At 34.2% G+C, this 13,620-nt stretch overlaps 4 non-coding genes across 4 annotated transcripts; all 4 read left to right on the forward strand.

Annotated features, from left to right (window-relative positions):
• Positions 1-50: 50 nt before the first annotated feature.
• On the forward strand, positions 51-123 carry TRNAR-UCG (transfer RNA arginine (anticodon UCG)). Its single transcript has one exon. It is a non-coding gene; the product is annotated as a tRNA-Arg (tRNA).
• A 1,861-nt stretch (positions 124-1,984) lies between these two features.
• On the forward strand, positions 1,985-2,057 carry TRNAR-UCG (transfer RNA arginine (anticodon UCG)). The gene has a single exon. It is a non-coding gene; the product is annotated as a tRNA-Arg (tRNA).
• A 1,862-nt stretch (positions 2,058-3,919) lies between these two features.
• TRNAR-UCG (transfer RNA arginine (anticodon UCG)) lies at positions 3,920-3,992 on the forward strand. Its single transcript has one exon. It is a non-coding gene; the product is annotated as a tRNA-Arg (tRNA).
• A 1,843-nt stretch (positions 3,993-5,835) lies between these two features.
• On the forward strand, positions 5,836-5,908 carry TRNAR-UCG (transfer RNA arginine (anticodon UCG)). The gene has a single exon. It is a non-coding gene; the product is annotated as a tRNA-Arg (tRNA).
• Positions 5,909-13,620: the final 7,712 nt, after the last annotated feature.

A 13,620-nucleotide genomic window follows, 5' to 3' on the forward strand; every position in this document is an offset into this window, starting at 1 on the left:
GTTAATGTGATAATATTCGAATACACCTAATAGGAAATACAACTCGAAAAGTCCGCGTGGCCTAATGGATAAGGCGTCTGACTTCGGATCAGAAGACTGCAGGTTCGAATCCTGTCGCGGACGACGAGTTACTTATTTTGAGAACGCTGATAAACCTCAATGAGGATGGAATATGCTATAACTTGCACCATCAAGAATTTACTGCTTTTCTCTTAAAGTCTTTGGAAAGAACAGGATTGATTCAAATACGAAAAGCACTTTTAAAAGACTAAACTATAGTACTGTGAAATAATAATGTCTATGTTGAAGTTTGCGCATTAGATTTCAAAACAATTCCACAGTGTCAGCATTGGAGTCTTATGACGCTAAAATCCGAAATTTCGTTCTAGATGCGGAAATGTACCAGAGAGGTCACTTTTTATCTTTCGACTTAAATAGGACTAAACAAACTCAATACCGAACGGTATTCGATAACGTGAAACATTACCATTCTAATACACTTTTAGGACGTTCTCCTCACTTCATTTCATCGGAACTCAACATACGGACGTACGATGAACTAGGGTCTCTTCGAGTGTTGATACTGTTCGAGAATTGCACATTATTATTCTAATAAAACACGTTGAGACTTAGATAAAAGAGTAAAGAGTGTCAATCAGTCAGAGAGTGAGATATCTTGCGTGCAATAGACCTCTTCGAAACCCAGTATTCCCTTTAGAATTGTTGTAATTTTAGCTTTATTGAAGAGGAATCGAAAACTATACTATCGTGCAGTTTTCTTTACGAGTGCAAAAGTGTGACGTTTACATCATTAACCTGAAATATAATAATTTCAGTAACATGTACAAACATGTATTATCATAACTAGTTAAGTCTGTAAATGACTCAATACTATATAAGTTTAATATAAATTCCAACATGCGACTAGACCCAGTATTTCTGGGTGGATAAGGCACTCGACTAGAAATCCCAGGGTGGGGGATTTCGAACCCCGTCACACCAAACAAGCTCGGCCTATCAGCAATGGAGTCGTTGTTATATTACCCTCAATCCAACTATTCCTCTGTGAAAAAGAAGCCCAGGAGTTTCTGATGAGCGGAAACTTCTAGCTGCTCTCTCTATATTTTTCGCTGCTTAATTTGAGATGACTAGAGCTGATAGGCTTCGATTAACTTTGCGCAAAATTAAAAACAATATATATACGAATGAGACTCTTCAGTTACGCCTAATAACAAAGACGCTTCGATTGCGAAGCCCACTTTTATATTTTTTTTACTCGATTTACGACTTAAATCCTTTTACTAGGTAAGTTGAGTACGACTAGATGTTTATGTCAAACATATTCGAGCACAACTTGAAAAAAAAAAAAAAAGTTTTTCTCTTTACTTTTATCACTATTTCGTCAGTGAAAAGTGATATTTGAAAATAACTCGATGACTTGATAGTAAAAACCGTATTTCATTTTTTTTGTGTCCTGAATTGGCAGTGTTTCAAAATCGATTTCTAAAGGGCATCTAGTATATCAGAAATTACACTGATACCTTAGTTAGTTGTTGATATGTGTTTGTGTTGTTAAGCGGAATGGGCAGTATATGCTCTATCCAGAAGGAGAATCGAAAGCATATTTTAGCATTGTAACAGATCACCCATGACGTCGAGCCAACGTGAGGATTTGTTATTGTTCGTTTTTGTTTTACGTCATGATATCGCAATTTTGTACGAAACCTTTGTAATTATGAGAGGACAAGGAAGATATTTTGGAAGAAGTTTTGATTTGCCACCCTACTTCGAAATGTTGTATTGTGTGCACTATTAAACTAAGAGTAGAAGAAGTACTATCTGTGGATATTAAAGTGCTAAAATCCTGGTCTCGTTAGCCGTTTTTGGAAAAATAAATAGTCGGAAGAAAAAGGAAAATGAAAAAAGCGTTACCTGTTAATGTGATAATATTCGAATACACCTAATAGGAAATACAACTCGAAAAGTCCGCGTGGCCTAATGGATAAGGCGTCTGACTTCGGATCAGAAGACTGCAGGTTCGAATCCTGTCGCGGACGACGAGTTACTTATTTTGAGAACGCTGATAAACCTCAATGAGGATGGAATATGCTATAACTTGCACCATCAAGAATTTACTGCTTTTCTCTTAAAGTCTTTGGAAAGAACAGGATTGATTCAAATACGAAAAGCACTTTTAAAAGACTAAACTATAGTACTGTGAAATAATAATGTCTATGTTGAAGTTTGCGCATTAGATTTCAAAACAATTCCACAGTGTCAGCATTGGAGTCTTATGACGCTAAAATCCGAAATTTCGTTCTAGATGCGGAAATGTACCAGAGAGGTCACTTTTTATCTTTCGACTTAAATAGGACTAAACAAACTCAATACCGAACGGTATTCGATAACGTGAAACATTACCATTCTAATACACTTTTAGGACGTTCTCCTCACTTCATTTCATCGGAACTCAACATACGGACGTACGATGAACTAGGGTCTCTTCGAGTGTTGATACTGTTCGAGAATTGCACATTATTATTCTAATAAAACACGTTGAGACTTAGATAAAAGAGTAAAGAGTGTCAATCAGTCAGAGAGTGAGATATCTTGCGTGCAATAGACCTCTTCGAAACCCAGTATTCCCTTTAGAATTGTTGTAATTTTAGCTTTATTGAAGAGGAATCGAAAACTATACTATCGTGCAGTTTTCTTTACGAGTGCAAAAGTGTGACGTTTACATCATTAACCTGAAATATAATAATTTCAGTAACATGTACAAACATGTATTATCATAACTAGTTAAGTCTGTAAATGACTCAATACTATATAAGTTTAATATAAATTCCAACATGCGACTAGACCCAGTATTTCTGGGTGGATAAGGCACTCGACTAGAAATCCCAGGGTGGGGGATTTCGAACCCCGTCACACCAAACAAGCTCGGCCTATCAGCAATGGAGTCGTTGTTATATTACCCTCAATCCAACTATTCCTCTGTGAAAAAGAAGCCCAGGAGTTTCTGATGAGCGGAAACTTCTAGCTGCTCTCTCTATATTTTCGCTGCTTAATTTGAGATGACTAGAGCTGATAGGCTTCGATTAACTTTGCGCAAAATTAAAAAAATATATATACGAATGAGACTCTTCAGTTACGCCTAATAACAAAGACGCTTCGATTGCGAAGCCCACTTTTATATTTTTTTACTCGATTTACGACTTAAATCCTTTTACTAGGTAAGTTGAGTACGACTAGATGTTTATGTCAAACATATTCGAGCACAACTTGAAAAAAAAAGAAAAAGGTTTTTCTCTTTACTTTTATCACTATTTCGTCAGTGAAAAGTGATATTTGAAAATAACTCGATGACTTGATAGTAAAAACCGTATTTCATTTTTTTTGTGTCCTGAATTGGCAGTGTTTCAAAATCGATTTCTAAAGGGCATCTAGTATATCAGAAATTACACTGATACCTTAGTTAGTTGTTGATATGTGTTTGTGTTGTTAAGCGGAATGGGCAGTATATGCTCTATCCAGAAGGAGAATCGAAAGCATATTTTTAGCATTGTAACAGATCACCCATGACGTCGAGCCAACGTGAGGATTTGTTATTGTTCGTTTTTGTTTTACGTCATGATATCGCAATTTTGTACGAAACCTTTGTAATTATGAGAGGACAAGGAAGATATTTTGGAAGAAGTTTTTGATTTGCCACTCCTACTTCGAAATGTTGTATTGTGTGCACTATTAAACTAAGAGTAGAAGAAGTACTATCTGTGGATATTAAAGTGCTAAAATCCTGGTCTCGTTAGCCGTTTTTGGAAAAATAAATAGTCGGAAGAAAAAGGAAAATGAAAAAAGCGTTACCTGTTAATGTGATAATATTCGAATACACCTAATAGGAAATACAACTCGAAAAGTCCGCGTGGCCTAATGGATAAGGCGTCTGACTTCGGATCAGAAGACTGCAGGTTCGAATCCTGTCGCGGACGACGAGTTACTTATTTTGAGAACGCTGATAAACCTCAATGAGGATGGAATATGCTATAACTTGCACCATCAAGAATTTACTGCTTTTCTCTTAAAGTCTTTGGAAAGAACAGGATTGGATTCAAATACGAAAAGCACTTTTAAAAGACTAAACTATAGTACTGTGAAATAATAATGTCTATGTTGAAGTTTGCGCATTAGATTTCAAAACAATTCCACAGTGTCAGCATTGGAGTCTTATGACGCTAAAATCCGAAATTTCGTTCTAGATGCGGAAATGTACCAGAGAGGTCACTTTTTATCTTTCGACTTAAATAGGACTAAACAAACTCAATACCGAACGGTATTCGATAACGTGAAACATTACCATTCTAATACACTTTTAGGACGTTCTCCTCACTTCATTTCATCGGAACTCAACATACGGACGTACGATGAACTAGGGTCTCTTCGAGTGTTGATACTGTTCGAGAATTGCACATTATTATTCTAATAAAACACGTTGAGACTTAGATAAAAGAGTAAAGAGTGTCAATCAGTCAGAGAGTGAGATATCTTGCGTGCAATAGACCTCTTCGAAACCCAGTATTCCCTTTAGAATTGTTGTAATTTTAGCTTTATTGAAGAGGAATCGAAAACTATACTATCGTGCAGTTTTCTTTACGAGTGCAAAAGTGTGACGTTTACATCATTAACCTGAAATATAATAATTTCAGTAACATGTACAAACATGTATTATCATAACTAGTTAAGTCTGTAAATGACTCAATACTATATAAGTTTAATATAAATTCCAACATGCGACTAGACCCAGTATTTCTGGGTGGATAAGGCACTCGACTAGAAATCCCAGGGTGGGGGATTTCGAACCCCGTCACACCAAACAAGCTCGGCCTATCAGCAATGGAGTCGTTGTTATATTACCCTCAATCCAACTATTCCTCTGTGAAAAAGAAGCCCAGGAGTTTCTGATGAGCGGAAACTTCTAGCTGCTCTCTCTATATTTTTCGCTGCTTAATTTGAGATGACTAGAGCTGATAGGCTTCGATTAACTTTGCGCAAAATTAAAAAAAATATATATACGAATGAGACTCTTCAGTTACGCCTAATAACAAAGACGCTTCGATTGCGAAGCCCACTTTTATATTTTTTTTACTCGATTTACGACTTAAATCCTTTTACTAGGTAAGTTGAGTACGACTAGATGTTTATGTCAAACATATTCGAGAACAACTTGATCTTTACTTTTATCACTATTTCGTCAGTGAAAAGTGATATTTGAAAATAACTCGATGACTTGATAGTAAAAACCGTATTTCATTTTTTTTGTGTCCTGAATTGGCAGTGTTTCAAAATCGATTTCTAAAGGGCATCTAGTATATCAGAAATTACACTGATACCTTAGTTAGTTGTTGATATGTGTTTGTGTTGTTAAGCGGAATGGGCAGTATATGCTCTATCCAGAAGGAGAATCGAAAGCATATTTTTAGCATTGTAACAGATCACCCATGACGTCGAGCCAACGTGAGGATTTGTTATTGTTCGTTTTTGTTTTACGTCATGATATCGCAATTTTGTACGAAACCTTTGTAATTATGAGAGGACAAGGAAGATATTTTGGAAGAAGTTTTTGATTTGCCACTCCTACTTCGAAATGTTGTATTGTGTGCACTATTAAACTAAGAGTAGAAGAAGTACTATCTGTGGATATTAAAGTGCTAAAATCCTGGTCTCGTTAGCCGTTTTTGGAAAAATAAATAGTCGGAAGAAAAAAGAAAATGAAAAAGCGTTACCTGTTAATGTGATAATATTCGAATACACCTAATAGGAAATACAACTCGAAAAGTCCGCGTGGCCTAATGGATAAGGCGTCTGACTTCGGATCAGAAGACTGCAGGTTCGAATCCTGTCGCGGACGACGAGTTACTTATTTTGAGAACGCTGATAAACCTCAATGAGGATGGAATATGCTATAACTTGCACCATCAAGAATTTACTGCTTTTCTCTTAAAGTCTTTGGAAAGAACAGGATTGGATTCAAATACGAAAAGCACTTTTAAAAGACTAAACTATAGTACTGTGAAATAATAATGTCTATGTTGAAGTTTGCGCATTAGATTTCAAAACAATTCCACAGTGTCAGCATTGAGTCTTATGACGCTAAAATCCGAAATTTCGTTCTAGATGCGGAAATGTACCAGAGAGGTCACTTTTTATCTTTCGACTTAAATAGGACTAAACAAACTCAATACCGAACGGTATTCGATAACGTGAAACATTACCATTCTAATACACTTTTTAGGACGTTCTCCTCACTTCATTTCATCGGAACTCAACATACGGACGTACGATGAACTAGGGTCTCTTCGAGTGTTGATACTGTTCGAGAATTGCACATTATTATTCTAATAAAACACGTTGAGACTTAGATAAAAGAGTAAAGAGTGTCAATCAGTCAGAGAGTGAGATATCTTGCGTGCAATAGACCTCTTCGAAACCCAGTATTCCCTTTAGAATTGTTGTAATTTTAGCTTTATTGAAGAGGAATCGAAAACTATACTATCGTGCAGTTTTCTTTACGAGTGCAAAAGTGTGACGTTTACATCATTAACCTGAAATATAATAATTTCAGTAACATGTACAAACATGTATTATCATAACTAGTTAAGTCTGTAAATGACTCAATACTATATAAGTTTAATATAAATTCGTGTAAGAAAATTTATCAAAGGAAATATATTGTTGTAACATTGTACCTTCGTTGTACATAGCAACTTAATTTATTTTTCCCCAGGGTTCAGTTTGGGCTTAATAGCTCAAAATGGCATTCCATCCATGAAAGATTCAACCCGTTATTTTCATTGTTTTTCTAGAGTTCATATCACAGTGAATCACTAATGGAAAAGAAACCTCTTTGAAATTAAAAAATGTGTATTGTGTCTTTTTTTTAACTAAGAGGGTATTATCATTTATAATTGTAGACCTAAGTTCACAGGTATGTTTTCCACTTTCAAATTCAACAGATTTGCTCAATAATGGTATTACGACTAACACAAATAAATTTACTTGTACTATTTCACGACTAATATGTCAAGTAACTTAATATAGACAATAACTAATATTTCACTAAATTACTGGCATCTACCAACTGAAAAACTGACTTAATTCTTTATTGATTCTAGTATTTTATAACGCATAATTTTTTTTCTAGACAGTTTACAAAGTTTCTTGGAAATTCATATCCTCGTAAATTCTACGTATTCTTGGACTACTTTAGAAAAACATGCTTGATATTAATGTTCTGTTCCCTAACATCAACAATTTGTTGAATATATAAGACTGTTTAGTATAAGAGTTGTTATTTAGTTCATTTAGTGATCTAATATTTAATCATTATTTAGTTTTTCATGACATAAAATGAAGAATTATTTTAAAGGCAATAATTATAATCAATTTCGTCACGTAACTCGGTAGAGTCATACGTTGATGTGTACGAGGGCTGTTCAAAAAATACGCGGACTGATGTCATAAAACAAAATGTACTTTATTTAGAAGTTACAGGTCTTGGACCCCTTCAAGTACTCTCCTCCCCAACGCACACCCTTATTCCAACGTTGTTTCCACTTGTTGAAACAGTCTAGGTACACTTCATTTGTAATGTCCTCCAGCTCCATCGTCGCATTTGCCTTAATCTCGGGAATCGTCTCAAATTTTCTTCCCTTTCAAAGTCTTTTTTTGAGTTTGGGGAACAAAGAAAAAAAAATCGCAAGAAGCAAGGTCAGGTGAGTAGGGGGGGGGATGGGGAAGAACAGTGATCGAGTGTTTGGCCAAAAACTCACGAGTTCTGAGGCACAAATTTCGCAGCAACGTGGTGCGTCTTCAATTTTCGGTTAAAATCTCGTAACAAGATCCAACTGATATCCACACTCTTAAGCAAACTCCTCTGACAAGTCATACGTCGATTTGCCCGCACCAGGGTGTTGATTTTGTCGACGTGTGGGTCGTCAATTGACGTGGAAGAACGTCAGGACGCTCATCATCTTCAATGGACTATCGACCATCCTTAAAACGTTCATGCCACTTGAAACATGCCGTACGCTTCATAGCAACATCACGGTAAGCCGTGTTAAGCATATAAAGAGTTTCAGTCGCAGATTTTCCAAGTTTAACACAAAATTTCACAGCAAGTCGTTGCTCCCTTCAGGTCATTCATTCACAAAATCCGCCAAACGAAAAAATCGCACTTCAGTTAAAACCGCGTAGGTAATACATAAATGAAGATATCTGCAATCGGGAAATGGCGTCGTCAATCAGCTGATAGTATTGCGAGCCTTAGCGACCTCAAGCGGATTCCCCTGGAACCAACTGGAGCCGCGCAATTCAAACAGTCCGCATATTTTTTGAACAGACCTCGTATGTGAACTTCAACTGTTGTAGTATTGTTGACGTTATTTTTCTCCAAATTTCTAAGTTTTTTTCTCACTAAGCGAGTATTATTGTTACATCACCGCGTCTCTTGGATTGCACATTTCACAATTACTCGTGAAATGTTGTATGTATATAGATCACCAAAGAAGCAAAAAAGTCAATGAGGTTCAGTTGTAAAATCTTAATTTTGACAAGAAAATGCAATTATTTAGTTTTGAAAGAGATTATAATATCCCACAATGTAAATAATTTTCTACATGCATTGGACTTTTTTAGAATATATATTTTAAAACAAGATGGTTGTGTTCTGTCCGTTTTATTACTCAGATTTATCACCAATAAGCTACAGATATACTGTGTACTTACCTACTGTGTAGAACACCCTGCTCTTTTATGTGTTCAAAATCCTGATAAAATTGAAATATTGAAAATATAAGTTTACAATAATATGCTTGTATAGATACTAATTGATAAATTTATCATATTTTAAACTTTCAAAACACTAATATACAAAAGACAGTTTTCTGTAGTTTGCTCAATAACTAATGTAATTTGAAACTGAGTTACAGTTACCTGTGCCATTTGTGTAAAACAGAAATTTCAAATATTCAATAAAATGTTCAGAGTCGTGTTCATTTACGAAGAATGTATTTATTTAAAATTAATGAATGTCCAGTTGTAAAATACAAATGAATTTAAAATGAATTCTATAAAAAACATAATTGGTAGAAAACTTGTACACTAACGTAAAAAAAAACAAATACTGAAACGTACACAATTCTTAGCTTAAAATCAATTACTTTTGTGTAGATACAACATGAAAGTAATATATACATTAATAATAAACATGAACTTTTCAATTTTCTCTTTCATTTCTGCCACAATCTCGCCTTACTGTAGATAGTGTTTGAATCTATAATAAGTTTACGAATTAAGGATACGTCATTATTATTTTATTCATTTTAATTGCATCGTATGTACACTATAATATTTTTATAAGGTCAAATTATTATGAAATATTATATACCCAAAGAAACGAAGTTACGATCTTAAAGCTCAAAAATGTAGTACAAAATAAAGTAATCTGTTGTTTTTTTTTCAGTTAAACAAAGATCAGGTATTATTCCTGTACCTAGCACGTGAAATTCGCCACGTTTACCTTACACGACAGATCATCAAAATTAAATTTCAATGTAAACAATATTTCAGGGCTCTCTCATACCGCCTAAATTGAAACCATAGACTGATTACTTGAAAACATTGCTTTTAATGTGAATAACTTTGAATTGGGTTTACTATGTCCAGCAAGGATTAATTTCGTCACTATCTTAACTTTATTGTGTAATACAAATGTAGCATACACGTTCTCGATGATTCTGCTTATGGACTTGTTGTTTTATTTATATACCTTATTTCTTTCCTTTACGCATCTTTAATAAAACAAAAAGAAAAGTTGCAATTTATCATGGTTAACAATCGTTGATAGGAATAAAATACTTAATACCACTAATTAGCTTTAACATTTTTTATAACTATGTACTATTAAACAGAAAGTATAATATCAGCCAGCATAATGAGTCCGATCACCTTTAACAGATCCGCCTTCAAATACGTCTGGATTAAAAAGGTTTGGTTACATTAATAAAACACATAAGATTAACCTCACTCAAAGCACTTCAAACATTTAAAGCATTGAATATAGGTTGTTGACAGAATTAATTTTATACATTTTACAAACATTTCAAATTATTATGCAAGTAATGAAGACTGGTGGCCATAGAACGTTTCTTTGTGCGTCGAAGCCGTACACAGGTTAAGGTTAATCTAGCATTCCCAGGCTTCAAAAATGTCTGGCGTTTTTCCGTCACGTTCTACAGAAAGACAAATACATACATTATTCTAAAAAAAAATAATAATAATTTAGTACTAAGCAAATTGAAATACTACCGCCTACGATTTTCGTTACCATATAAATAACTATTAATATATATTTCTATTTCATACTTTATTTAATAACATCTTTCCCAAATCAAATATCTCACTTAGTGCTGCAAAACCTGTTAAAATTTAATAGTAATTCCAAACAGTAAAATATCATAATTACGTTTATTTTTTTTTTTTTCGTTGTTTTGACCTCAACCGCATGTTCACTTGGCAACATTTTATTATCAGATATTTGTTGTACTCGATGACCGCAGTAATCGGAGGAGAATAGCAGTTAATTTTAAAATTATCATCTGCTTTTAAATCTTTCTCAAAATTGTCAGCACTAAAATTGATCAGAACACACGACTGATCTCATTCAACAGATTAAACTTGTACTGATGTTCTCGTATCTACCAACACAAGTTTTAAACAACTGTTCATCTTTCAAATGAAGTCTATAAAAACGAAACTGAACCAGAAGCAATAACAGATTTCGTGTTTCAAAGCACGCGCGAGAGCACGTGACCAAAGAGATTGGTAAAAGCTTGTCTCGTACTCAGTATTCGCTGACCCAACATATCGTTAGTCAATCACACTATTACTTACATTCATCGTGTTATATATATATATATATAATAAATACACACACACTGAAAACAAAACTTAGTTTATTATACAAAACCGACCATTATCAGTAACTTATTTTCTATTTGATTTTAAAACCTTATTTCCAAAATCAACGGTCTCACTTAGAATCATAAAACCTGTTACACAATAATAATAATAATTAAATACTAAACTAATTACGTCCAAAATACCTGGCATAATGTTAACCCAATTACGCTATGGAACAATCTAGTTTGTAAAAATATGGACACCGAGTGCAGCATAAGTTTTAAATTACGCACAGCTGCAACCAGTAGTAATACAATATATTGCGCACAACACGTTCATATATTAATTTCTGTTTGTTTGTTTGAAGTTAAACACACAGCTACACAGTGACATCTCTGTGCTCTGTCTTCCACGGGTATCAAAACCAGTTCTTAGCGTTGTAAGTCCGCAGATATACCGCTGTGTCACTGGAGGAAACAATATAATTTAGACCCACTAGTTACAAGATATCATAGTATCTTATAGATACGTAGATTTAGCATCAAAATGGTAGATACATTTATACGTAGCTTTACTATATAAACGTTAACTTCACTAAGTAAGTGTATATACAGATACACTGACAAGTTATTTAATACCCAAACATATCCGCATAATATATTGTATTACTGCGTGTTTATGTTCATATTTGTTTACTTATAAGATTGCATTGAATGTCAGTACAAAAAACATGCATATTCACACTCTCAAAAGAATGTTAAATTATAACAAAAAATGACAACTCATTCTTACTATTAAAAACATAGCTATACAGTGAGCTAACTAGACTCTTTCTATAAAGAGTATCGAAACCCAAGTTTTTAGCATTATAAGCCCTCAGACTTACCGCTGAGCCACCGGGAAGATATTGTAACTTAGAAAACATCTAACCACGTACAGTGGAGCGCCATTAAGCCGCGGACCAGTAAACCGCGAAATCGCTTAAGCCGCTGTAGCAAGTCTTGTGAGCGAGGATTATCGCGGCTCACCGCTAATTTAATAACGTGTAAGAACGCGGCTTACGAATTTAATCCTGGCTTTATAACTTCAGGGGATATTTAAAAGGATTTGCTTTAATTTGGGAAATAAATAAAATGTATTACAATAGAAATCGACCGTTAATCTACCTTATCCGCTCTCTATGTCAGCTTTATGGAGGCCGCCATTGTTACCGAATCACACCTCTCCATACATTAAAGTTAATCCGCGGTAAATCCGTAAAAAAGTGATCAATAATTAAAGTATTATTTTTAATTCGATAATCCGATATAATGATCACGCAATGGCCCGGTTGAGGCTCCTCGGCGGAGCTGTTGGCGACTTCGGCTTTTCAGTCACAAAGGTTTAAGCCGCGGTTATGCAGGTTGACCCCCCAAATACCGCGGCTTAATGGCGCTCCACTGTACTAGACTTGGGGTACCAATAAATGTTTTAACAAAAGTGAGAAGGTGATAACGTTTTATTTGCTTAAATCGGAACTTTACGAACAGTAGTGAAAAGTAAAATAAATTTAATTTGGGATCAAGAGCACCATTTTATTTGTAGAAAGATATTGAAAAAGGGATAAAGTAGTAAATATATTATAGTTCCCTTCACAAATTAGTGCTTGAACCGTTTTTATGTTTAATTGTAATATAGTCTATGTTTTCTATTTATCACAAATATTCTAAAAACTTAACTTAAAATCTTTAAAATAAATACTTTGTTTTTTATGTTGCAGAGATTTGTTCAACTACAAGAACAAAACACACTATGCACTTACAACTTAGAAAGTAAAGTTATTTTGTTGAGAAAAGTTTATGCTTAGGCACCACAACACAATATATCATCGCATAATAACTCTAAATAATTCTAACTTCAAACTTCTATATAAAACTGTCGGGCACATCATAACTATAAAAACTGATAAGGAACTTTGGGCAGGAACGCTCATGAAGATTTGAAGAACCTGATAAGTCTATATTCACTCTTTTATGTATGTGACGTAAAAGTTACAGTATAGGCCAATGCCAGGCCACGCATCATTCCATGTTCACTCTAAAAAAATCCAAGAACTTTCAGGAGCTTAGCGAACCCTGATATACGCAATAATTTGCTCCCACCTCTATATTAAATCTCAGTGGAATTGCTGATTTTGTGAAAGACTAAATCAGCAATCTAAACAAATATTTTAAAAATATCCACTTTTAAAGTTTGAAAAATTGTGTTTATTGGTACAAGTTTGGCGCATGATACAGAACTATGAAAGAAAAATATTTTATTTTTATAATGAGATCATTTTATGTTTACTGGGGAAAATCAAGATCTAGCGTTTGTAAAATAATCGATCTACTATAATTAAACAGTCTATTTGATCCTAATTTGGTAAATACATTTAGACCTTCATCAAATTCAGCACGTTAAAATTTCAGGTCCTTGTAACATAAGTTTACCAAATTTTGATTAATATTAGAGGTCCTAGATTGAGAAATATATACTGCTACGCCTACATCCATATATCTGGATTTACTTTATAATTATGAAAGCTGAAAATATTTGTTGTAAAAAAAAATATGGGTTTTGGCTACCTCAGCCCAAATATTCCCAAAGGGCCTACTTCTGCATAAGTTGAGATTAGCTCTA

The sequence above is a fragment of the Tachypleus tridentatus genome, chromosome 3, assembly GCF_004210375.1.
Source record: "Tachypleus tridentatus isolate NWPU-2018 chromosome 3, ASM421037v1, whole genome shotgun sequence".
Classification (NCBI taxonomy): domain Eukaryota; kingdom Metazoa; phylum Arthropoda; class Merostomata; order Xiphosura; family Limulidae; genus Tachypleus; species Tachypleus tridentatus.